This window comes from Somniosus microcephalus, chromosome 9 (assembly GCF_052327205.1).
Source record: "Somniosus microcephalus isolate GS21.2 chromosome 9, FLI_Smic_1.0, whole genome shotgun sequence".
Classification (NCBI taxonomy): domain Eukaryota; kingdom Metazoa; phylum Chordata; class Chondrichthyes; order Squaliformes; family Somniosidae; genus Somniosus; species Somniosus microcephalus.
The window spans coordinates 26,330,928-26,357,779 of record NC_140995.1 but is presented as its reverse complement, the minus strand read 5'-3'; the positions used below and the strand labels follow the sequence as shown (position 1 = coordinate 26,357,779).

At 44.2% G+C, this 26,852-nt stretch overlaps 1 protein-coding gene and 1 long non-coding RNA gene across 2 annotated transcripts in view; one reads left to right on the top strand and one right to left on the bottom strand.

Annotated features, from left to right (window-relative positions):
* csmd1a (CUB and Sushi multiple domains 1a) overlaps positions 1-26,852 on the bottom strand; it is a 717,376-nt gene that overhangs the window by 294,462 nt on the left and 396,062 nt on the right. The gene's annotated exons all lie outside the window — the stretch shown is intronic.
* On the top strand, positions 139-25,319 carry LOC147112314 (uncharacterized). The gene is made up of 3 exons (XR_015079479.1): positions 139-233; positions 4,221-4,382; positions 25,068-25,319. It is a non-coding gene; the product is annotated as an uncharacterized LOC147112314 (long non-coding RNA).

Here is a 26,852-nt window from a genome sequence, read left to right as displayed (position 1 = left end):
TTTACTGCAAATTTATGCGTTTGATAGCTTTCATGGCATTGGAACAAATGTGAAGCCTGCTGCTGATTCTTAACTTGTATACAGCAAACACTTGTGCTTAGGTCCTACCACTTTTCTTTCCTTATTCCATTTTAGCCTGACTGACAAAATCAGATGCCGCATTTATGAACTCTGCCACCCTATTGCAAAAAACGAAGCATGAAAGTGGGCGAAAGTGCCCTTGATCTCCTCAGGTATACAATTACAGCTGGAGTTGTTTGTCATTCCCTAGGTTTACTTCACAAGCACAGCACTCACTGAACCAAATTTTGAGCTTCATCTTTCAGCAAATGTCTTTTTCTCATCAGGTAAAAGATTGGGGAATTGAAGATCTATTTTTTAACGATTCTCACACACTCAGAATTATTCATTTCTAGGCCAGAGACTGCAGCAACTGGGTTCAATTTAGCATTTGGTTCCCACTACATTGTTCCAATCATGCATCTTACCTACAGTGTCAGCGAAGTAACCCTTACTGTGAAAATAAGATATTTTCATTTCTCACAGCAGGCGTTCTTTGTTGCTTCTCTTAATGAGCCTGTCAATTTAGTGCTAATTGGTGCTGAGATATGATCGGTTTTGTGCAGTGCATTCATGCAATTTGAACCTGGAACGAGAGAGCCCAAAGTTGTTTTATTATTAGGAACAGGAGTCGGCCATTCAGCCCCTTGAGTCTGTTCCGCAATATTAGGATCCTTCCAGCCATCAATCTGGAGTTGAATGGAACTCAGGACAATATTTTAACCCATTGCCACCTTGAAAACTTTTAATTCGCGTGCCTAGTTTACACCTGTCATGTCATAACATTCAAAGGCGACACACTTGAAAGTGTGGCCGCAGGGGCCTTTCAGTGAACGAGTGTCACATGTTCTTCAGACGAAAACAAATCCATGATTGGCTCAAATAACGACTTATCTATCAAATTAGCAATCAAATATCAGGATTGATTAATGTAATCAAAAAGTATGAATGAGATTCATGTAATCCCTTAATTGTTTTTTAAAGCTACTAAATAAAACAGGCAAGTCAAATCGCTTAAATAATTGCTTCACAGTGTTTGACCACCATTTTTCTTCTTCACTAATGGGGCTGAATTTATTGCCTCAATGGCGATGGATCTTTGGCAGGGCAGGACATCCACCCACACCTAGCCTGAGCCTCTGACCATTTCAAGGGGCATTTGAATATTTCAGGCAGGTGCCAGGGTCATTTATCTCATCATTAGAGTGCCTACCATACCGCAAGTTGGGGGGAGAGGGAATTCGCTGCTTTACCTTACCGCAGCATGAGTGGGCCCACATTCCGAGCTGAACCGTTTTAAAATCATTAACGGGTTGGCCAATTTGAAATATGCCTGCTTCGCTAATGCTCTTCGATCATTACATTAGGGCAACTCAATGTGTAGAACACCCCTCCCTCTTAAGACCCTTAGCATAGGACTTCCTGTGCCCAGCATTGCCAGGGCGTATATGACAGGAAATACTTTAAATGACTTATTCCTATCAGTAGATCCTCATTATCACATATGACCATTATAAACCTGACGTCACCTCCAGGGGAAAATGTTGTCGAGATAGCAGAGGGCAGCTAATGTCTGTGATATCGTACTCCAGCATGATTCCGAACCTTAAGTTGAAAGGGCAGTCATAACCAGTGAGGTGATTTAGGGATGATATTTATAACATAATCAATACATTAAAAAAAACTGCACAATCTGGGAAATAAAACATACCCACAAAATGTTGTTATTTTATGTTAGAAATGCTCACAAGATGTTTTTCCTGCATGTGTGTGCACTTCCATCTGGGTTCTGGGACTTGAGTTGGAAATTTCACCTGGAACTGGTAACTGGGATTTACAGCTGATGTAAACGTGTGTGTTTGAGGGAGACTGAGATGCATCATGAGAATTGTAGTTTTCCCCTTTTCCTGTGGGACTACAATACCCATGATGCACTGTGATTGTTCAGATAGAACATCTACAGTAGCAACTGTGAAGGACCAGCATTTGAATAAAAGAACATGGTTTGACCCTGGCTGGCTGGGTTTCCCAGGCCTCGGGAAACCCGGCAGTTCAAGGGAGGCGAGGACAGTTTCGGGGAAAAGTTAGTGCCTTTACAACACTGCTTGTGGGCCAGGAGGAGCAGGAGTGCTTCCTCCTGGCCGCCTAAGCTTCCTTGCCATTGGTTTCCCTGTCTGCCATCGGACCCCCTCCTCGCCATTGGATACCCCCCATCCAAAGATCCGCCCAACACCCCGCCCACCCCCGCTCCGGCCGGGTTGGGGATTGGACCACCCCGGGATCAGACCCCCCACGCTCCCACTAGCCTAGCAGGCTCTCTACCTGCTCCTGCAACCTGCTCTGGTGTATTCCCCGCCCGACAGGGTGCCAAGTCTGTCAATCAGGCTGGCTTGCTTGTGGGGATCCTGACGGGAAAAAAAGACACATGCTGTGGAGTCTAAACTCCACAGCATGGGGACCGAAACTCCTCCCCACCATTCGGAAAACCCGCCCATGTCAATATCGGGGCCCCTCTTTCCCTCACTACACCATTATCAGCTTGCAATTTCAGCAACTTGCCACGCAAAAATTTAGAAACATAAACATGCAAGGGCAAGTCTAACTAACAGCAGATGCCGTTAGATGTTCTGCTACAGCAAATTATGGCCCATTACTTATTTTTACACAGCTCATGGCCTCTAACAAAAATGTACTTTTTATCTGAATTGAATTTTTTATGGCTAGAATCATCATGTAAAGGGTTAAAATCCCAGAGGCACACAACAGAAAATCAATCAACTCAGACACCAGATAGGCTGTGAGTTACTAAGAAAAGCACAATGGGCTGTCCAAGGTCTAAATTGTTCAATTAACCAGAGGCATCACATTGTATCATAATGATCCTTGGTATTGTGAATAGATGCCCATCCATTCAATACTGACAAGAGGAATGTAGCCTTGTCAGTGTAATCTAGTGTAAGTATGAGAGTTGCAATCAGCTATTGCCTTTTTTTTCAGTACATCTTCAAAGATGTTTGGATCATATCTCTTGGTCCCAAGCCACTTTGTCACAGGTAAAAGAGTCAGGCCCAGGCAGGGGTAATGGATTTGATTGACAGCTGTGTCTGAAACCTTTGGGAAGGGCATAGGGTCATTTATAGATTGGAGGCTCAGGAGCCGGAATCTCCAATTATGGATTATGTTGAGTTTCATGTGCTAAGTTTGAGTGAGTTTTACAGCCAGAGAGCAGTAGACCATGCCAGTTTTGATGCTGTGATATCTTCCATATCTTTGTTTGTTAGCATAATAGCAACATTGTCAGAGTAGTATTTTGACAATAATATGTTTATAAAAGGTTAATATTTAATAGTTACAGAAGTTGGTCCAAATGTTAGTTAGTTATACAATTAATCTATTCTACTGTTGTAAATATGTTATATCTTATGTAATATCGAATGTATAGTACTCAGTTTATGTACAAAACATACTTTGTCTTTGTTTACAGTTTCACAAATTTGTTCAAGTAAAGGCTTCAAACAGCGAAACGGCTTCACGAGGAATTATTTTGAATAAGTGTTTAACCTGCTGGATAACTAGATAGGAGCACGTCTAGCGAGGCCAGTACATAATCTGTTTTAGTGATGTTGATTGAGGGATAAATATTGGCCAAGACACCGGGGATAACTCCCCAGCTCTTCTTCGAAATAGTGCCATGGGATTTTTATGTCCACCTGAGAGAGCAGACGGGGCCCCGGTTTAACGTCTCATCTGAAAGACGGCACCTCCGACAGTGCAGCACTCCCTCATACTGCACTGGAGTGTCAGCCTAGATTTTTGTGCTCAAGTCTCTGGAGTGGGGCTTGAACCCACAACCCTCTGACTCAGAGCGAGAGTGCTGCCAACTGAGCCATGGCTGACAGTAAGTAAGGTAAGTTAATGCTTTAAAATTGTTATTTAGAGAGAAAGTGAGTTGTGTCTTTATTGTTTTATATATCAAGGCGAGAAAACTGCATGATTCACTGCCTTATTTTGTTTACTGTTCATTCACTTGTCTTATAGTTTTATTGCTTTAGAGCCATGTGGAAATTTTAACTCCCTCACCCCGATGGAAACGCGGCGATAGCAAAGTTAAAATCTAGGTGGTCAACTTACTCATTCCTACTCTGTCGCCATGTTTTCAGGTGCCTTCTGCTGGGCAGCCCAGGCGCTCACCTGAATCAGGCAGGAGCCTCAATACTCTATGAAAATCAGAGTCCTAAGACGTACGTAGGACCCAATGCGATTTTACTGGGCGAACCGTGCGTCATGGAAACCTGGTGGGCAAGGGGAAGAGGCCTGAAAAGGTAAGTGTTAAAATGATTTTTGTGGGGCCGGTACAAGTTGGAGTGTTCCTCTGGGCTCCACAAGATTAACGTAGGGTGCTGCCACCTGAGCTCCTCCCCTCCCCTCCCTCTGGGTCAGTTTCCAGGCCGTCCAATATTGGGGCGTGCAGCTCACCGGATGCACGTTAGTGAGGCCTGGCCCTCAAAATGGACCTTGTCTCCTGCCGCAGGAATCCGGCTGTCCGACAGTAAAAATACGCCCTCCTGAGTCTTGCTCTGGTAAGAGTGCGTATTCAGTCTGTTTTCTTAAAAGAGAGGAGAAACATATGGTGGCTTATGACACACTGCAGTAGACGGTTTATCATGCAAGGGCTCTCTGTCAGGACCCCTGTTCTCGCTATTGCACACTTCGATATTGGGAAGAGAAAGGTGATGTTGAAGCTGAGAAAATATCTAGCATAAAAATCCAAAACATGAAATCTTCTGAATATTTTTAACAAGCATAACATTAAACCAATTTGTACAGTCAAAATGTTGGCACTGACTTAAAAAAACAAAATCTAGTGTCTGACACAGAAATTGATGGACTAATAAAAAACACACAAATTCGCGCACACTTCTTCAGAGATCAGAGCCTCGATATTAACCACCCCCACAATGGGTGGGAGATGGTCAGGGGAGTTAAATATGGAGAATGCGACCCGAGTGTCCCACCATGGTGAGGCGGGACATTTCATTAACATATTTAATTCGGGCTTCCACAGTGCAATTGGGAGCCCAGTTTAAAATTCACTGCTGCTGCACGGGATTTCCAGGGGTCGGGAAACCCGGCAGTGAAAGGGAGGCGGGAGCTGTTGGCTCCACAAGGTAAGTGCCTGTTTCAGCACTTCTTGTGGGCCAGGAACATAAGAACATAAGAAAATAAGAAATAGGAGCAGGAGTAGGCCAATCGGCCCCTCGAGCCTGCTCCGCCATTCAATAAGATCATGGCTGATCTGATCCTAACCGCCAATCCACTATCCGAGTACCATCTCCTGAATCTAACAGAATTAGACACACGAAATAGGAGCAGGATCAGGCTACACGGCCCCTGGGCCCGCTCCGCTACCCACAGGGCCATGACCGATCCGAACCTAGACTCATGTCCAATTTCCTGCCCGCTCCCCGTAACCTTTAATTCCGTTTACTTCTAGGAAACTGTCTATTTCTGTTTTAAATTTATGTAATGATGTAGCTTCTACAGCTTTTTGGGGCAGCATATTCCATGGACCTACCACCCTCTGAGTGAAGTAGTTCCTCCTCATCTCAGTTTTGAAAGAGCAGCCCCTTATTCTAAGACTATGCCCCCTAGTTCTAGTTTCACCCATCACCGGGAACATCTTCCCCGCATCCACCCGATCCAACCCCTTCACAATCTTATATGTTTCAATAAGATCGCCTCTCATTCTTCTGAACTCCAATGAGTAGAGTCCCAATCTACTCAACCTCTCCTCATATGTCCATCCCCTCATCCCCGGGATTAACTGAGTGAACCTTCTTTGTACTGACTCGAGAGCAAGTATGTCCTTTCTTAAGTATGGACACCAAAACTGTACGCAGTATTCCAGGTGCGGTCTCACCAATACCTTGTACAACTGAAGCAATACCTCCCTATTTTTATATTCTATCCCCCTAGCAATGAAAGCCAACATTCCATTGGCCTTCTTAATCACTTGCTGCACCTGCATACTAACCTTTTGAGTTTCGTGCACCAGGACCCCCAGATCCCTTTGTACTTCAGTACTTTCCAGTTTCTTGCCATTAAGATAATAACTTGCTCTACTATTTTTCCCGCCAAAGTGCATAACCTCACACTTTCCAGTATTGTATTCCATCTGCCAAATCTCTGCCCACTTACTTAGCCTGTCTATGTCCCCTTGCAGGTTTTTTATGTCCTCCTCACTCACTACTTTCCCTCCCATCTTAGTATCATCTGCAAACTTTGATATGTTACACTCGGTCCCCTCCTCCAAATCGTTAATATAGATTGTAAAGAGTTGGGGACCCAGCACTGACCCCTGCGGAACACCACTAGTTACTGATTGCCAGTCTGAGAATGAACCATTTATCCCAACTCTCTGCCTTCTGTTAGATAGCCAATCCTCTATCCATGCCAGAATATTACCCCCAATCCCGTGATTTTTTATCTTAAGCAATAATCTTTTGTGTGGCACCTTGTCAAATGCCTTTTGGAAGTCTAAATACACTACGTCCACTGGTTCCCCTTTATCCACCCTATACGTTACTTCCTCAAAGAACTCCAGCAAATTTGTCAAACATGACTTCCCCTTCATAAAACCATGCTGACTTTGTCCTATTAAATTATGATTATCCAAATGTCCTGTTACTGTCTCCTTAATAATGGACTCCAAAATTTTACCTACCACAGATGTTAGGCTAACCGGTCTATAGTTTCCAGCCTTCTGTCTACTGCCCTTTTTAAATAAGGGTGTTACATTTGCAGTTTTCCAGTCTGCCGGGACCTTTGCCGAGTCCAGGGAGTTTTGGAAAATTATTACCAATGCATCCACAATCCCTACCGCCACTTCCCTCAAGACCCTAGGATGTAAGCCATCAGGTCCAGGTGATTTATCCGCCTTGAGTCCCATTATTTTACCGAGTACCACTTCCTTAGTGATTTTGATCATGTTTAGCTCCTCCCCCCCTTTAGCCCCCTGTTTGTCCAGTGTTGGGATATTCTTAGTGTCTTCTACTGTAAAGACTGATGTAAAATATTCATTCAGTGTTTTTGCCATCTCCATATTTCCCACCATTAATTTCCCGGTCTCATCCTCTAAGGGACCAACATTTACTTTAGCCACCCTTTTTCTTTTTATATAACTATAAAAACTCTTACTATCTGTTTTTATATTTTTTGCTAATTTACTTTCATAATCTATCTTCCCTTTCTTAATCAATCTTTTTGTTATTTTTTGCTGTCTTTTAAAGTTTTCCCAATCCTCTATCCTCCCACTAGATTTGGCTACCTTATATGCCCTTGTTTTTAGTCGAATACTATCCTTAATTTCTTTACTTAGCCATGGATGGCTGTCTTTTCTTTTACACCCTTTTCTTCTCAGTGGAATATATTTTTTTTGGAGTGCTTCCCCCCGGCCCCTCAAGCAAACCTTCCGCCTTCCCTCAGCCCTCCCGATTGCAGGCTCTCTCCCCCCACCCGTCCTGATTGCGGCCTCTCCGACCTCCCAATTGGCGGGGACCAGCACCAAGAGTCCCAGGTTGTGGCCTCCTGTCACTGGTGTTCCTTCCCGCCCGCCGGCTCGGCTGTCCATCTGACCGGCTGATGGGGAGGACACGGAGCTGCAAGATATTAATGAGGTCCTGCCGCTAAGTTCAGCAAGACCTCTGCGTTCCCAGCCCTGTCGGACTCTCCGGCAGTTTTCAGCCTCACCCGCACCCTCCCCGCCTCACCGTGTATATCAGAACTGAGGTCTCTGGCTCATTTTAACTTTACTCCATATACAAGTAGGCCGCACGAACCACATCATTCTGTCAACAAAACAACCAGTGAAAACCTGATCAGGTCCCCTTGTCAAAGCAAGATGAGATTATTGTCTAAAACGATGTGTAGTCTTTTTTAAGTTCTCCTAATGTTGCACCGAGTGGTTGGGGCTAAAATGGCTTAGTGGAATTTTTAAAAATATATCATGTGAAATGCTTTGTGATGTTAACTCTTCTAGCACCACTGACAAATAAACTGATACAACTGTCGGAATCCAGGATCAAACAGATATACTTGTTGGGCTGTTCTTCTGGTTTAAGGAATAAAAATGATTCAGAAATTGATTGGATCACAGCCTTAGAAAAAAAAAGTGTAAATGGTGTGACAGCTTTCTTCATAGCATTATGTCCTATGAGGAGAGATTGAGTAGACTAGGCCTACATTCTCAGAGCTTAGAAGAATGAGAGGTGATCTCATTGAAACATACAACATTCTTACAGGGCTTGACAGGGTAGATGCAGGGAGGATGTTTCCCCTGGCTGGGGAGTCTAGGACCAGGGGTCACAGTCTCAGAATAAGGGGTCGGCCATTTAGGACTGAGATGAGGAGAAATTTCTTCACTCAGAGGGTGGTGAATCTTTGGAATTTGCTACCCCAGAGGGCTGTGGCGGCTCAGTCGTTGAGTATATTCAAGACAGAGATCGATAGATTTTTGGCTATTAAGGGATTCAAGGGATATGGGGATAGTGCAGGAAAGTGGAGTTGAGGTAGAAGATCAGCCATGATCTCATTGAATGGCGGAGCAGGCTCGAGGGGCCGAATGGCCTACTCCTGCTCCTGTTTTTTATGAACCATTTGTAACTTCATAAGACAAATTTTGATCATTTTTATCTTATAAAATCCACCATGCATGGATTTTTATTTCAGACATGCAACTGTTAACATTTCAGTTATTAGTTCCATGCAACACTCTTTAATGATGCTGTACCTGTTTCCAGCGAGGCCTGGTAAGAAGGGAGGAAGATTGGGAAAGTCACCTCAGGCCACTTTCCAGCATCTCCTAGTCAGACAGAGAAGAAGATGTGCCGGATTGCTGACAGAAGTCATGAGCCATGTGTGGAGGGGATTGCACTTGTCACCCAGTAGCCAGCCTGTAACTAGGTGGCCTGGTTGGAATAAAGGTAGCACAGAGGACTAGCGCAGGATGAATGAGTCATGGAAGCTGCCAGGAAACCTTCTCCTCCCCCTCTTCTGGCAGCTGCACTCTGGTGTCTTCCTTGCTGCTCCCCCTCGTCCTCCAGCCCCGAACGCAGCACTACAAGACCACTCATGACTGCAAACTATCTATGAGGCACCAACAACAGTGCAACAACAGCAAAATCCTGCTCTCTTCAGACAAACGGAACTTTCCAGAGTGATAAAGCACACCAAGAAACGGCCAGAAGTTAACCAGTACCCTGAAATGATAAACCAGCAACTAGCCTGTAAGTTCTGCATGATGCCTTTAAATAGCGCTGGTGTAAGGTCCTTCCTGCCGATTCGCGCCATGTGTTGCCGGATGAGTTCAGCACGTGGCATGGAGCGCAGGATTCTAATTTAAATATTGTATTCAGCATTTTAAATTCTTCTGGCATGAGTTCCTGACACCACCGGAAAAGCCCGATCCAATATGGCGGGCAGCGCTCTTCATTCTGGAAATATGCGCGCAGTTCCTGCCATATTGGACGCTTAGGAAGCCATTTAGCACCCAAAACACAGGCGCTGCATGATCGAATTTCTAAGCCATGCGACTAATGTTGACTTTGTGCGATAGTGTAAAATGGCTGATAGCAAATCGGCAGCCCATTTTACATCTCTCCCGATCTTCATTCTCACTGACTTGAATAGTGGTTCTGAAATTGGAGGGATCAGACAGGGGGAAATGCGAGGCGGACTAAGATGGGTTTAGAGTTCATGGGCTAAAAATTGAGTCGCGCCCCAATTGAGGCGCTAACTTCGCCGGGGCGCTAAAAGTAGCGCCCTGGAAAAATTAGCACCCCCGCGCCGGAAATTGAGTGGTTGCGCCCCAAGAGGGAAGCAGAACGCTACTGGAAGTGCCCCGCCTCCCTCTTGGGGCGCTGCGAGTGACTATCATGGCGCTATGTGCCACAGCGCCACACGCTGTGGTACATCACGCCGCGGTATTGCAGGCCTTCCTCCCCTTCTTAAAGGGGAGGGGCCTTGTGCAGCACAACCCAGGGCCCAGCTGGGCCCCTGGGGTTCGGGAGTGCAGGCAAAAGAGCCCGGCACCCAAGAGAAGTGCCGGGCTCTTAGAGCGCAGCCAGCACTCTGTGAGGGGGGGGATTCAGGAGGCCAGGGACGGGAGCGCAGGCAGGTGCTGGCAGGCGGCCAGCAACAAAAATGGCCGCCCCACACCTCGCCTTTAAATTGCGCCTCCCCGGCCGCAAGTACGCCCCCCTGACCCCGTCGGACATAGCGTCCGGCAGTAAGTCAGGGGGCGCTCCCGAAGATCGTGGCCGGGGCGTAAGCGGGGCGCTGCACACACCAATGACGTCATCGCCAGCGGCGCAGCGCCGCAGGGCGCTACCGGTTAGTGCCACCACTAACCTCCCGCTGAATTTCACGGGAGGCGTGGGCAATGCCGCGCCCGGGCGCTAGTTGGTTTGCGCCCCACTTAGCGCCCTCTTAAGGCGCTAACGGGAGGCGCTACCAACTGAATTTTTCCTCCCATGTCTATAAATGCCCGGAGTGTGGTAAATAAGGTAGGTGAGCAGCAGGCACAAGTAGCCACTTGGGACTATGATATGGTGGCAATAACAGAGACCTGGCTGTATTATTCTATGATTCTAATGTGCATGTTTGAAAGTGGGTGTCCTTTACAACTCTCAGAAAAAGCCCGTGGCCAGGCAAGTCCCATTGGCATCAGTGTTATAGAGCAAGTGCACTCAAAGGGGGCCCTCTTCTAATGTTGTTACTTCTAGAGTTTGCTGAATGAAATGAGGGCATCAGGGAGTCCTGTAAATATGAACTGAGCACACAGTGATCAGAAGATACTCAAGAGAATTACCTTTGGTTTTAAGCAAGTAAAGTGGGATATTGTACAATAAATTGCTCGGAAATAGGTTCAAGCCATCAGAGAGTGTAAGTGACTGTTGACTGAATAAAGAACCAAAACGTAAAATTGTTTGATGTAACGTTGCTGAAGAAACGGAGTGATTGAATTAAAGGGGGTGATTTTCATTCAGAAGTCGGGAAGGAGGCGGGACTACAACTTTCGGGGTTGTAGTCCCGCCTCCATCGAGATGCGGCCAAGCCACGCGATGTTAACTTGATTGACCTTGTTGAACCCGCCCAGCGGGCTCAGCAGACCAATTAAGGGCCACCTGGCAGCAGGTGACATCACAGACTGAAATTTCATCTGTCAAGACGTTTTGACAGATGAAATATCAGCGTTTGAAAGCTGTTTGAAGCTGTCAAACACGGACAGTCTTACTTCTAACCTGAGTCCTTCTCCACAGACTCAGTTAGAAATCTCTCCTGCACAGAAAGCTGCAGGCTGTCACTTTTGACAGATCGCAGCCATTCTGCTTTCTGTGCCGGTGAGATGAGGGACTCCCCGAACCTAAAGGAAGGAAGGCTGAAAAGGTAAGAAAATGTATGTAAAACTTATTTAATCACTTTAGACACACCAAACACACTTACCTTTGCACTCATGCACACATCACCCACCTGAACACCGACATCTCGACCCCGCCAAACCCTTCAACCCGACGGCCCGACTCCTCCAACTTGGCGTGGTTTGGAGCCGTCGGGATTTCCACAGTTCAAGTTTAAAAATAGGGATTTGGCTAAAAACTGCCTGTTAACTACCTGTTAACAGGCAGTTAATTGGCACTAATCCCTTCCCACCTCGGGTAGGCCGGTCACAATGCGGGGCGGGTACCCTCCTCCTTTGAAATTGGCATGGAGGCGGGTTGGGGAGGGTTGGGGTCAGGACCCCCGATTTCAGGAATTTAACCCCCTGCACGCCTCCAATCCCGACTCCACGGCTCAATGAAAATCGAGGCCATAGACTTTACTGAAGTGTGGCACGTTGAGTAAATCAGCAATTACAGTAGAACTTCTAATAAATGTCGGATGTTTACAGCTGTTTCTTCGAAGGATTATGTTAGCAGCTTGTAGGAAAGGATACCCGCTGCATTCAACAGATCAGAACATTTATGAATGAAATGATACACCACAAAGCAGCACATTAAAGAAACTGCAGATGTCACTGTGCTCGCTGGTAACTATGCTATAAACTTTGCACAGTGCAATGTTCTCAGTGTGAACACATTTGGCAACTTGAGCACAACCATCAGAGAGTGTTTAAGAGTCTGCCGTGTAACAAAGGTTCCATCTGTTCAAATAAAATCTAATATTTGAACCATATTGCACATGCATTCAATGGAATCATTTCAAAACCAAAGCAAAGCCCACTGCTGATAGAAAACAGAACATGGCTCTTGCCATCACATTGCAACTCATGCCGCTCTTCACTTGCCTGTTACATACTTTCCATATTACCCTTCTGTGCCATCAGTAAAGCCAAAGTGAGCTGGTATCCTTTGTAGCTTTGTAGTGACTGTCTCAGCAGGGAGCAGTAAGCAGTTCAATGCTCCATCTCATCTAACAAGTAGGAATAAGGGGCACCCTTCCTTTCTTTTGTGATATGGCCCCGATCTTTTTAGGGGTGGGTTACGTAGGCAGGGGGCGGAGCTTCGGTTGAGAAACCCGGAAGTCCCGGTTTTCCCGCATGTGGTGGAGTTTTGACTCGAAAGTGTGCATTTTCTTTCCGGCTAGGATCCCTGCCCAGAAGTCAGCCTGATTGACAGAAAGGAAGCCTGCAACTGTGACTGGGAGCGTGGGGGAGCGGGTCTGAAGGCACTTACCTTCTCCCTGTAGTGCCAGCCAGTGGCTCAGTGGGTAGCACACTCGCTCTTTGAGTCAGAAGGTTGTGGGTTCAAGTCCCACTCCAGGAACTTGAGCACATAAAGCTAGGCTGACACTCCAGTGCAGTGCTGAGGCAGTGCTGCACTGTCGGAGGTGCCGTCTTTCAGATGAGACGTTAAACCGAGGCCCCAAATGTTCTCTCAGGTGGATGTAAAAGATCCCAAGGCACTATTTCGAAGAAGAGCAGGGGAGTTATCCCTCGTTTCCTGGCCAATATTGATCCATGTAACAAAAACAGATTATCTGGTCATTATCACATTGCTATTTGTGGGAGCTTGCTGTGTACAAATTAGCTGCTGTGTTTCCCACGTTACAACAGTGACTACACTTCAAAAATACTTCATTGGCTATAAAGCACTTTGAGATGTCCAGTGGTTGTGAAAGGCGCTATATAAATGCAAGTCTTTCTATCCTTTTTTTTCCTCGCCTCCCTTCAGCTGCTGGGTTTTCCAAGGCATGGGAAACCCAGCCAGCCACTGGAAAACCTGCAAAGCAGGTCAAATCAGAGGCCGCCAGCCACATTAAAATATATAAATGGCCAACCCACCTCCTCGGAGCAGGTAGGCTGCCCGCCCCTTGTACCGCCTCCTTTAAACCCGGAAGTAGGCAGGTTGGGGTCGGGTTTGATATTTTTAAAGTTTTAACATTTCACCAGACCTTAACCCATCCGTTTTTGGGGGTTAAAATTCACCCCATAACCTCATTAAGAACATAAGAAATAGGAGCAGGAGTAGGCCAATCGGCCCCTCGAGCCTGCTCCGCCATTCAATAAGATCATGGCTGATCTGATCCTAACCGCCAATCTACTATCACAGAAACGTCTCCTGAATCTAACAGACACAGAGGGAGGAGGTACTAGCGGTTTTAGCGGGCCAAAAAGTGGATAAATCCCCAGGCCCGGACGAGATGTATCCCAGGCTGCTGTGGGAGGCAAGGGAGGAGATTGCAGGGGCTCTGACACTAATTTTCAGAACCTCTCTGGCCACAGGGGATGTACCAGAGGACTGGAGAACAGCTAACGTAGTACCATTATTCAAGAAGGGTAGCAGGGATAAACCAGGGAATTACAGGCCAGTGAGTCTAACATCTGTGGTGGGGAAATTATTGGAAAAAATTCTGAGGGACAAAATTAAACTCCACTTGGAGAGGCAAGGATTAATCGGGGATAGTCAGCATGGCTTTGTCAAGGGTAAATCATGTCTAACAAATCTGATCGAATTTTTCGAGGGGGTGACGAGTGGGGTGGATGAGGGAAATGCTGTGGATGTGGTTTACATGGACTTCAGTAAAGCTTTTGACAAAGTCCCGCATAGGAGACTGGTCAAGAAGGTAAGAGCCCATGGGATCCAGGGTGCCTTGGCGCGTTGGATCCTAAACTGGCTGAGTGGCAGGAGGCAGAGGGTGATGGTCAAAGGTTGCTTTTGTGACTGGAAGCCTGTGTCCAGTGGGGTACCTCAGGGATCGGTGCTGGGTCCCTTATTGTTTGTGATCTACATAAATGATTTGGATGAGAATGTAAAAGGTATGATCAGTAAGTTCGCAGATGACACGAAAATTGGTGGGGTGGTAAATTGCGAGGAGGAAAGCCTCCGGCTACAGGACGATATAAACGGGTTGGTCAGATGGGTGGAAAAGTAGCAAATGGAATTTAACCCTGAAAAGTGCGAGGTGATGCATTTTGGACGGACAAATAAGGCAAGGGAATACACAATGAGTGGTAGGACCCTAGGAAGTACAGAGGGTCAGAGGGACCTTGGTGTACATGTACATAGATCCCTGAAGGCAGCGGAGCAGGTAGATAAGGTGGTTAAAAAGGCATATGGGATACTTGCCTTCATTAGCCGAGGCATAGAATATAAGAGCAGGGAGGTTATGATGGAGCTGTACAAAACGCTGGTGAGGCCACAGCTGGAGTACTGTGTGCAGTTCTGGTCGCCTCACTATAGGAAGGATGTGATTGCTTTGGAGAGGGTGCAGAGAAGATTCACCAGGATGTTACCTGGGATGGAGCGCCTCAGCTATGAAGAGAGGCTGGACAGGCTGGAGTTGTTTTCCTTGGAGCAGAGAAGGCTGAGGGGGGACCTGATTGAGGTGTACAAAATAATGAGGGGCATAGATAGGGTAGATAAAGAGGAACTTTTCCCCTTAGTGGGGGGGTCAATAACAAGGGGGCATAGATTCAGGGTAAGGGGCAGGAGATTTAGAGGGGATTTGAGGAGGAACTTTTTCACCCAGAGGGTGGTTGGAATGTGGAACTCAATGCCTGAAAGGGTGGTGGAGGCAGGAACCCTCACAACATTCAAGAAGCATTTGGATGAGCACTTGAAATGCCATTGCATACAAGGCTATGGACCAAATGCTGGAAAATGGGATTAGACTGGACAGGGATGGATGGGCGGCGCAGACACGATGGGCCGAAGGGCCTCTTTCTGTGCTGTAAAACTCTATGACACGAAATAGGAGCAGGATCAGGCTACACGGCCCCTGGGCCCGCTCCGCTACCCACAGGGCCATGTCCGATCCGAACCTAGACTCATGTCCAAATTCCTGCCCGCTCCCCGTAACCCTTAATTCCCTTTACTTCTAGGAAACTGTCTATTTCTGTTTTAAATTTATGTAATGATGTAGCTTCTACAGCTTTTTGGGGCAGCATATTCCATGGACCTACCACCCTCTGAGTGAAGTAGTTCCTCCTCATCTCAGTTTTGAAAGAGCAGCCCCTTATTCTAAGACTATGCCCCCTAGTTCTAGTTTCACCCATCATCGGGAACATCCTCCCCGCATCCACCCGATCCAACCCCTTCACAATCTTATATGTTTCAATAAGATCGCCTCTCATTCTTCTGAACTCCAATGAGTAGAGTCCCAATCTACTCAACCTCTCCTCATATGTCCATCCGCTCATCCCCGGGATTAACCGAGTGAACCTTCTTTGTACTGACTCAAGAGCAAGTATGTCTTTTCTTAAGTATGGACACTAAAACTGGATGCAGTATTCCAGGTGCGGTCTCACCAATACCTTGTACAACTGAAGCAATACCTCCCTATTTTTATATTCTATCCCACTAGCAATGAAAGCCAACATTCCATTGGCCTTCTTAATCACTTGCTGCACCTGCATACTAACCTTTTGAGTTTCATGCACCAGGACCCCCAGATCCCTTTGTACTTCAGTACTTTCCAGTTCCTTGCCATTAAGATAATAACTTGCTCTACGATTTTTTCTGCCAAAGTGCATAACCTCACACTTTCCAGTATTGTATTCCATCTGTCAAATCTCTGCCCACTTACTTAGCCTGTCTATGTCCCTTTGCAGGTTTTTTATGTCCTCCTCACTCACTACTTTCCCTCCCATCTTAGTATCATCTGCAAACTTTGATATGTTACACTCGGTCCCCTCCTCCAAATCGTTAATATAGATTGTAAAGAGTTGGGGACCCAGCACTGACCCCTGCGGAACACCACTAGTTACTGATTGCCAGTCTGAGAATGAACCATTTATCCCAACTCTCTGCCTTCTGTTAGATAGCCAATCCTCTATCCATGCCAGAATATTACCCCCAATCCTGTGATTTTTTTATCTTAAGCAATAATCTTTTGTGTGGCACCTTGTCAAATGCCTTTTGGAAGTCTAAATACACTACGTCCACTGGTTTCCCTTTATCCACACTATATGTTACTTCCTCAAAGAACTCCAGCAAATTTGTCAAACATGACTTCCCCTTCATAAAACCATGCTGACTTTGTCCTATTAAATTATGATTATCCAAATGTCCTGTTACTGTCTCCTTAATAATGGACTCCAAAATTTTACCTACCACAGATGTTAGGCTAACCGGTCTATAGTTTCCAGCCTTCTGTCTACTGCCCTTTTTAAATAAGGGTGTTACATTAGCAGTTTTCCAGTCTGCCGGGACCTTTGCTGAGTCCAGGGAGTTTTGGAAAATTATTACCAATGCATCCACAATCCCTACCGCCACTTCCCTCCAGACCCTAGGATGTAAGCCATCAGGTCCAGGTGATTTATTCACCTTGAGTCCCATTATTTTACCGAGTTCCACTTCCTTAGTGATTTTGATCGTGTTTAGCTCCTCCCCCCCTATAGTCCCCTGTTTGTCCAGTGTTGGGATATTCTTAGTGTCCTCTACTGTAAAGACTGATACAAAATATTCATTCAGTGTTTTTGCCATCTCCATATTTCCCACCATTAATTTCCCGGTCCCATCCTCTAAGGGACCAACATTAACTTTAGCCACCCTTTTTCTTTTTATATAACTATAAAAACTCTTGCTATCTGTTTTTATATTTTTTGCTAATTTACTTTCATAATCTATCTTCCCTTTCTTAATCAATCTTTTTGTTATTTTTTGCTGTCTTTTAAAGTTTTCCCAATCCTCTATCCTCCCACTAGATTTGGCTACCTTATATGCCCTTGTTTTTAGTCGAATACTATCCTTAATTTCTTTACTTAGCCACGGATGGCTGTATTTTCTTTTACACCCTTATCTTCTCAGTGGAATATATTTTTTGGAAGTTGTAAAATAACTCCTTAAATGTACACCACTGATCATGTATCGTCTTACCCTTTAATCTATTTTCCCAATCCACTCTACTCAATTCCGCTCTCATACCTTCATAGTCTCCTTTATTCAAGCTTAGCACGCTTGTTTGAGATCCAACCTTCTCACCCTCTAATTGAATATGGAATTCAACCATGTTATGGTCACTCATTCCAAGGCGATCCTTTACTAGGACATTTTAAATTAATCCTGTCTTGTTACACAGGACCAGATCTAAGGTTGCTTGCCCCCTGGTCGGTTCAGTTACATACTGCTCAAGAAACCCATCCCTAATACACTCAATGAACTCATCCTCAAGGCAGCCCTGCCCAATTTGATTTGTCCAATTAATATGATAGTTAAAATCCCCCATAATTATAGATGTTCCCTTATTACAAGCCTCAACTATTTCCTGATTGATACTCCGTCCAACAGAGTTGCCACTGTTCGGAGGCCTATAGACTACGCCCACTAGTGTTTTTTTCCCCTTATTATTCCTTACCTCCACCCAAACTGTTTCATTATCCTGATCTTTTGACCCAATATCATTTCTCTGTATTACAGTGATTCCTTCCTTTATTAACATAGCCACCCCACCTCCCCTTCCTTCCTGCCTGTCCTTCCTAATCGTTAAATAACCTGGTATGTTTAATTCCCAGTCATTGTCACCCTGCAGCCATGTTTCTGTAATGGCCACAAGATCATACCCATATGTAGTTATTTGTGCCATTAACTCATCTATTTTGTTACGAATGCTACGTGCATTCAGATAGAGAACTTTCAAATATGTTTTGTGACACTTAGTTCCTGCTTTTGCCCTTTTTATTACTTTACCTTTTACTCCATACCTTCTGCCCCTTCCTAACATGCTCTGGTTTTTAATTTCCCCACTGCTACCTAAGTCTATGACCTTCTCTGTTGTCATTTTTATTATTTGCTCTCTAGGAACCTCCCCCCCCCCACCACTAGTTAGTTTAAAGCCCTCTCTGCAGCCCTAGTTATATGATCCGCCAGGACTCTAGTCCCAGCACTGGCCAAGTGAAGCTCGTCCCAATGGAACAGCTCCCTCCTGCCCCAGTACTGGTGCCAGTGTCCCAGGAAGCAAAACCCATTTCTCCCACACCAGTCTTTGAGCCACGCATTTAACTCTCTAATTTTATTTGTCCTAGCCAAATTCGCTCGTGGCTCAGGTAATAATCCAGAGAGATTATTACCCTTGAGGTTCTGTTTTTTAATTTGACCCCTAGCTGCTCATACTCCTTTAACAGAACCGGCTTCCTAGTCCTATCTACGTCGTTTGTACCAACATGGACCACGACAACTGGATCCACCCCCTCCCACTGCAAGTTTCTTTCCAGCCCAGAGGAGATGTCCTTAACCCTGTCACCGGGTAGGCAACACAGCCTTCGGGACTCTCGCTCTCGGCTGCAGAGAACTCTATCTATCCCCCTAATAATACTATCCCCTACCACTACAACATTTCTATTTACTCCCCCCTCTTGAATGCCCCCCCCCCCCCGTTCCACGGTGCTGTGGCCAGGTTGCTCATCCTCCCTGCAGTCCCTGCTCCTGTCCCCACAGGGAGTAAGAACCTTGAACCTGTTGGACAAGAGCAAGGTCTGCGGCTCCTCCAGCTCTACCTCCTGGATCCCCGTACCTGCCTCACTCGTTGTCACACCGTCCTGTCCCTGACCATGGGCTACATCTGAATTAATTAACTTCATAGGTGTGACCACCTCCTGATACACAGAGTCCAGGTACTTCGCCCCCTCCCTGATGTGTCGCAGTGTCTGAAGCTCAGACTCCAGCTCATCAACACGGAGCTGGAGTTCCTGTAGCAGCAGACACTTGTCACAGATGTAATCACCGTGAGCCTCAATGGGGTTCACCGGCTCCCACATCTCGCAACAGTAACACATCACCTGCTCCATTCTATGTAATTAATTACATTTTTTATTGTTATGGACACCCTCTGCCCGATTTTAGATGCTAGTATCCCCTTTAATTAATTGGATTTAAATTAAATCAATCCCTCTAGTTACACCAGTTAAATGGTTTACCAGCAGTCACTCTGCACCAGAAAGGCCTTATTAACTACAACCCACAGAGTTAAAGTTTGTAACCTTGTTTTACTCTCCTTAAACCAACAGAATCCCAAATATTTAACTTTTCCCCTTTACTTAAACTGCTTAAGTAATCTTATCAAGAATGATTTAAAGAGAAATAACAATTAAAGAACTCTCACACTTACCCAAACTCACAGCACTCTTTGATGACTCGCACTTAATGAGAGATAGCATAAGGAATTATTTTAGAAGCTTTGTGTTATTTATGTATTTATGTGCAAATGATGTTTCAGAAGTTCCCTCCCCCCGCCGCACCGTCTCCCCCCCCCCCCCCCAATTTCCTTTCCTTCTGATTCAATTTATTATGTTAGGGAAAAATTCTTCACACAGGGGATGGTTAGAATGTTACACTCTCTGCCACAAACTGTTGTTGAAGCAGAGTCCGTGAATTCTCTGAAAAGGGAATCAAATGTTTGCCTGAAAAGGAAGAGTTTTAAAAAGGTGGGGAGGAGGCAGAGGAATCAGATTAAACTGGGGGCTCATGTGGAAAAAAACACTGCACAAACTTGATAGGTGAAATGGCCCATTGCTATGCTGGTGACATGCTATGGTTCTATATGGGTAGGCAATTTACCGGTGTAATATATTTGCCGATGTAATGTATTAAGCAAATAAATTAATGGTATGCAGATTGCTAATTTGGCTGCACTTAGAAGAGTAATTCACTGGATGTGAAGTACTGGGGCAGTCTGAGGAATGTGGGCCCAGATTTTGCTGGAGTAGGGCATCACACGGTGTGCCCTGCTAGTTAGACTTGTTCGTGCATGTTTAGGTTTTTGAAAAAAATTGCCCACAAAGTTGCTGGAAGTGCAAACTGATAACGGTGCAGTGAGGTCAACAGGGCATCACTTGGTGAACAACAGGACAGTGTATCTCCTCAACCAATGAGATTTAAGGATTGAGAAATAAACAGAGGAAGGACGGAGAGGGAGGGCGAATTGGAGTGGGTGAATTTCATGTCAAATCTGGTATAGAAAGAAAAATAAAGAGAGGAAAAGAAAGATTGGATTAAGAGAGAGAGAAAAAAGAGACAGAAAGGCAAAGCTAAAAAAAAAAAAAAAAAATTTGACATTTTTAAAATCTCCAACAACAATTCACAACCCAAAGTAATAGGGCTCCACACTTTTAATTGTTCACTGTCTGGGCAAGAGAGATTGATTGGCAGTCATTAACAATTACCAAGTCATTAAAAGTGTACTTACGCTGTTAATGACTAGACTTAACTTTCAGTGGCGAGTTTAATGGGTCATTAGTGTGCAAATGCGGCAACTTCATGAAAATCACAGGGCGGTTATGGGCAAAATGCCGTTTTCGCAAAGTTAATGGCGGAGTGGCGTAAATTGTCCAGCAACTTATGGCGATTTGCAATTCACAGGTCATCTCTTCCTTGCTATAAGTTGCTGCCCCGTTTACTCATTAATAATGGCGTGCGTTGTTCAGATGCTGTTATTTTTTCAGCAATATCTGAGCTAATAATTCACTCTATGAATGTAAGTTGTTTTGTTTCTTTAGATTACAACACCGGTTTATCATTTTAAAACAGTGGTAAATTTATTTAGAACTGAGATGGAAATTAAAACCACATAATTTTGCATCAGTGATGTAAGGCACCAACTCAAAAGGCACAACTTGGCAGATGATACTAAATTGTACAGGAATACTTGGCAGCGATTCCAAAAGATGAAAATTCATTTGGCAGATTGCAAATGATAAATGCAAACACAAGCTACAAGAAGGAAAGATTAGAAGACAAGAAGGTTGGAATAAGAAACCTGTTCAGCTCTTTTAACCGACACAGTAACTGAGGTCAACTTACAGAACCCGCACAGATCATTTAATTATATGGGTGCATATCTCGCAGCCGTGCTGACAGGAACTGAGGCTGGTGCAGGGGGACTAAGGAGGTTACAGTCTGCGGCAAAAGCTCAGGCTGTGGTTATACTGGATGGGGGATCAGAGCAAACGCTGCAAGTAGGTGTTGAGGTTCAGGGTGAAGCTATGCTGTGGGTTGAAGGGGGGGCGGGTGGGGGGAAGTGAGCCTATGACTCCAGAGGGTAGCGGGAGCAGTGCGCATGGCTCTGGAGGGACAGAGAGCGGAGACTGGTGAAGAACCCTTGGTGCCGACCCCTTATTCTGAGACTATGACCTCAAGTTCTAGACTCTCCAGCCAGGCAAAACAACCCCTCAGCATCTATCCTGTCAATCCCCCTCAGAATCTTATATGTTTCAATCAGATCACCTCTCATTCCTCTAATATCGAGGCCCAATGCAGTTGCTGTTTCCAATATTGTAGCAGAAAGACTTGCATTTATACAGCACCTTATAAGAACATAAGAATTAGGAGTAGGAGTAGGCCATATGGTCCTTTGAGCCTGCTCCACCATTCAATAAGATCATGGCTGAACTTCAACCTCAGCTCCACTTTCCCGCCCGATCCCCATATCCCTTGATTCCCCTAGAGTCCAAAAATCTATCGATCTCAGCCTAGAATATGCTCAATGACTCATCATCCACAGCTCCTTGGTAAAAAGAACTCCAAAGGTTCACAACCCTCTGAGTGAAGAAATTCTTCCTCGTCTCAGCATTAAAATGCTGACCCCTCATCCTGAGACTATGAACCCTAGTCCTAGACTCTCCAGCCAGGCAAAACAACCTCTCAGCATCTACCCTGTCAATCCCCCTCAGAATCTTATATGTTTCAATGAGATCACCTCTCATTCTTCCAAACTCCAGAGAGTACAGGCCCAATCTGCTCAATCTCTCACAGACTAATTTCAAATTGTTTTACATACATTGGACTGCACTTATGTAGGCAAACCCAGCAGCAACTTTGCACACAGGAAGATCCCACAGATAGCAGTGAGTTATAAGATCTAGCAATCTGTTGTTCCTTTGTCATATTCAGTGAAGGATGAATGTTGACCAGGATACATTTTCTGCTCTCACATACCCACTTGCTGCTTTCCCCACCATCTTTACTCCCCTGCCTTAGAGAATTTAAGGGTAAATTTATGCATCTGCATTCCCACTGCCCACTAAGAGTGCATATTGGAAATTGCGCACTTTCAGCCTGTGACTTTTCATGCATTAAAACTGATGGATGAAACAATTGCGGGTTGGGGAGTACAATTTCCCAATATGTGCTCTTGGCTTGTACTAGGAGCGTAGGAGTGAATAATGTACCCTTTAGTGCACATTAATGAGCTTGCTGACTTACATCATCTTTAATAAACATAAATTTCCATAAACAAACAAAAATTACCTCACAAAATGCTCAACTGTGGTGTATGCAATTAAACAAAAAAATCCTTAAACTGCATAAATGGTTCATGAGAGCATTTTTTAAACTGAATTTTCTCTTGCAATAAACTGGAGGGTGACTAAGGAAGAAATCCTTTCTCAGAAACTACCTTTTTTCTTTTGTTAATAATAGTTTTAAAAAACTACAATCAAAGCTGCTGCTGATCATAGATGCTGACTATCTGTAGTTGTTTTTGTATCTTCACACTCTTCCCTTGGAGAGGTAGTGGAAGGATTCACAGTCTGAATTATATCTGACAGGCCACGATGTGGATGCTCCTTCTATGGCCGTAACCATCTTCATAGCAGCCAATAGGGTGGTTAGGCGGGAGGGTTTTATGGGCTCCCACAATGAGCAGGTGCCACCCACACCCATTGGACGCAAGTATCCTGCTGGCTGTCACCCCAGATTTGAAAGCCGCGATGCACCTAGGGTGGTTAATCCTATATGCTGCATGTCATCGCAGATTTCAGAGCCAGAACTCCACTCGCCAGGATTGTCTGGAACAGGGTTCAAACCCTGCACCTTCTGACAGAGGCAGGAATATTACCACTAAGCTGACAGCACGCTCCCTTATCTGTCTGTTAGGAGCTCGTAACAGGAAAGCACAATTGTTACTAAATTTTAATGAGAATGTTAGAAGACACAAAGCAATTCAAAGTGTAAATCTAAACATTGTATTGTGAAATATGTAATTTTTTGATTTTTTTTAAAGTTTGTTTGAAACCTAGTTTGGATAATAGAAATTTCAGTTACTGAGAAAAAAATTGACAAAAACAAAATCAGCAACAAATCATGACAGTGAAATGTTTACAAGTGTGGATAGTTGTTTACATATGAATTTCCATTATGAATGTTTATACTGTATACAGATTTTCAATGTTACATTTTGGCATAAAAAGTGTGACTCAAAAATGCGTCACAGGAAGGAGTGTTTATGGACAGAAGGTTTACTCAATATGCAAGATTTTTATAATATGTGCATGTGAATGATGGATTGATGAATAAGTGGATAGATTGATTGATCAGCAAATATCAGGAGTGTATGTCACAATCTGTAACACAGTCTGAAGGCTCTGAGGACATGAAGATTGTGTTACACACTTCCAACTAATGCTTGGTTTTCATGTAATGCTCTATTATCCTCTTGTTTCGAACAATAAATTTATATTTCATAAAGAAAACTTTTTTTTCCTTTTTTTCACTGCTGTCACAATAATGATCCTACTCACTGGACCCGAAGAAACACAATATGGTCAAGACTCTCAACAAACCTTATTTGTTCAAGCAAGTTAGCTAATTGCTTGTACTAGAATAATGAAAGTGAGTTTCAAACAAGAGGTGAATTGGAGGGTCAAAATGGTATTTATAAACTTAAGCTTCATTCTAAGGATTTGTATATCGTCCAACCCCTCCAATTGTGCAGCTATCTTAAAGCTCACACATTCGGATTGTTTATTGTATAAGTAATGATGGCATAGTTTTGGAAACTAGTCGACTATCACTAAATTGTATAACATGTGCATGAGATGTGTACATGTGACAACACTAAGGTCTAGAAATTGGGCAGTGGGTTACTGGCACACAAAAGGTTAAAGTGTTCGTCTGAAATTTCTCCTCTGCTATTTTGGGGGAGACATGAATTCATTTGTCTTAAATGTCTCCACTAAAATAGTAGACAGAAGAACTTCAGTTGAATAATTAAATGTTTTTACGCAGGTATCCCACAGCATAATTTTAAAGCCATTCTTTTGTTAGCTCAAACCTCCAAAATGTCTTTTATTCAATAAGATAATCTAATTTTAAAACTGTGATTTGAAAAGAGATCGTTTACTGGCTTATGTGGATGGGAAAAATGTTGCATTTACCTTCATTTTTGTCCTGATAAATATTGCTTTTTTGATCTCTGCGCTAATGTGATGTATTTAAAGATAAATAGCCCCTGCTATGAATCTATTCTCCAACTGCTCACCAAACACTGTATCCTTAATGTGCCATGAATTTACAGCTTGACTTAGAATCAAGACTACAGATGGAAGGCAAAATTAAATTATGTTAAGTAAAGTGAAATGAAATGAAGTAATAGACCTAAACTGACAGACATTTTAAGGTTCAAAACCAGCCATGGTTTTGGAAGCATTTTCTGTAATATAAGAGCAAAGTACTTAAATGGCCAAACGATAGGCTTGTGAAACCAAATTACAAAAAATAATTTTCTTGTTTCGACAGAGTGCAAGGGCCGTCGGGTGTGAAAGATGTAACTTGAAGTTATGTTTCAAAACGGCAAACTAGAGGACTGAGGAACAAATCAAGAGATGCATCCCTGCAGTAAATGAACACCTATCTTACTAATATAACTATATTACAGTATGCATGACTACTTTCCGCTCACAATAAAAATTCAATTGTTCTATCAGCTATATTAATATTGGCCCAGAAATTCCGGTCGGAGGCTTCCTGCGGGCGTAAGCCCCTGACCTGCACAAACGAACCGCGCCAACCATAATGCTCTGGGCTGACGTACAATTCCATTGATGTGCCTCCTCAAACTGCCGGCGTGCAGGGCACGCATATCCCAGGGGCCCAGCTAGTTCGCAGCGCCCCTGGGATCACGTGGGCCATGGGGAGCCAATCAGAGCAGGAAATCCCCATTCATAGATTTGACAGGAAGACCTGCCCCAAAACATAAGTAAAACTTCAAATAAATTTTTTAAAAAGCATCACATTTTTTAAAATGACTATAAATTACATAAATTAACAAATTACATTTTTTTTTTACATTTTTGAAAAAAATAATTGAAGTTTTTAACGGGGCTAAAAATAAACTTAGCTTTCTTTAAAGTATTTTAAAATGATAAATCAGTGGAAAGGTATTTTTTCTTTTACATTCTTCACCTCTTACCTTGTTAAAAGCAAGCCTTGCGCCTGCTTTTCCAGGCGCAGCTGTTTCAGACTTACCTGGACTGCAGCATAGTATGAAAAAAACAGAAGTTCCAGCCGTACGCGCTGCCTCTCCGGCGCAGGCGTTTGTCCTGTGAAGCCCTTTCTTCACAGAATGGAAGTTCCGGTTTCCAGTGCATGCGCAGTGCATGCGTAAAACCGGCACTTCCGTTGGCCCTACGGGAGAGTACACAGCGCGTACACACCCGTAGGGAACAGAATTTATGGACCATTGACTAATATAAAAAAAAGTGCAGAACAAAAATTGGTCACTTCACCCACCCAGCCTGGCCCATTCTGTCTATAGTCTATCTACAGTCTCTCTATCACAGACTCTACCACACACATTTTGTGACTTGAAGAAAAGGTTCGCTATTCGTGGTCTCTATTTTATGCCCATTCTTCTCCCTTTTGGATTCCTCTCTGCTGCCTCTTACCTTTAACACTTACTTCTGCTGCAAGATGGTCTGGACCACTGACCCCCTCCCTAACTGTTATCAGTGATGTTGAGTGACTGACCAAGGCCTATCTTTGCAGAGTTGCATTACTTCCAACGTTATTTTCTTTTCCTTTTTGAACTTTCCACCTAGAAATAATGGAATGGCTTAGCTCACCCAAAAGAGGAAAGGCGAATTCCAGTTCCGGGCAAGGCTGGGATTCAAATTCACAAGAACTGAAATTGAATTTTTGAATTATGGACATAACCAACACAGACATCGAGGAAACATAACAAAGATCCATGGGATATGATGTATATCCCATCAGTGAGCGAACATATGAAATCATAAATCTCCCAATCACGAGTGAGTTATGGTCACGCTACGAATGCAATACAGATCATATCACCTGACTTCTCATCATGCATTCTCTTTACACCATATTAAGTAAATGATTACAATGATAAAAGTTAGATGGAAAAATTGGTATCGAAATGGAACCTCGTTGTTCCTGTTTTACAGGCACAAGACCCAATTTCGGGGACCAATGTACCATGCCCCCTGAAATAATTCAACCCAAAATTGGGTGGGGTAGTTTTTCAGGCGTCCCTGGCGGCCACTTAAAGCATGCGTTAGG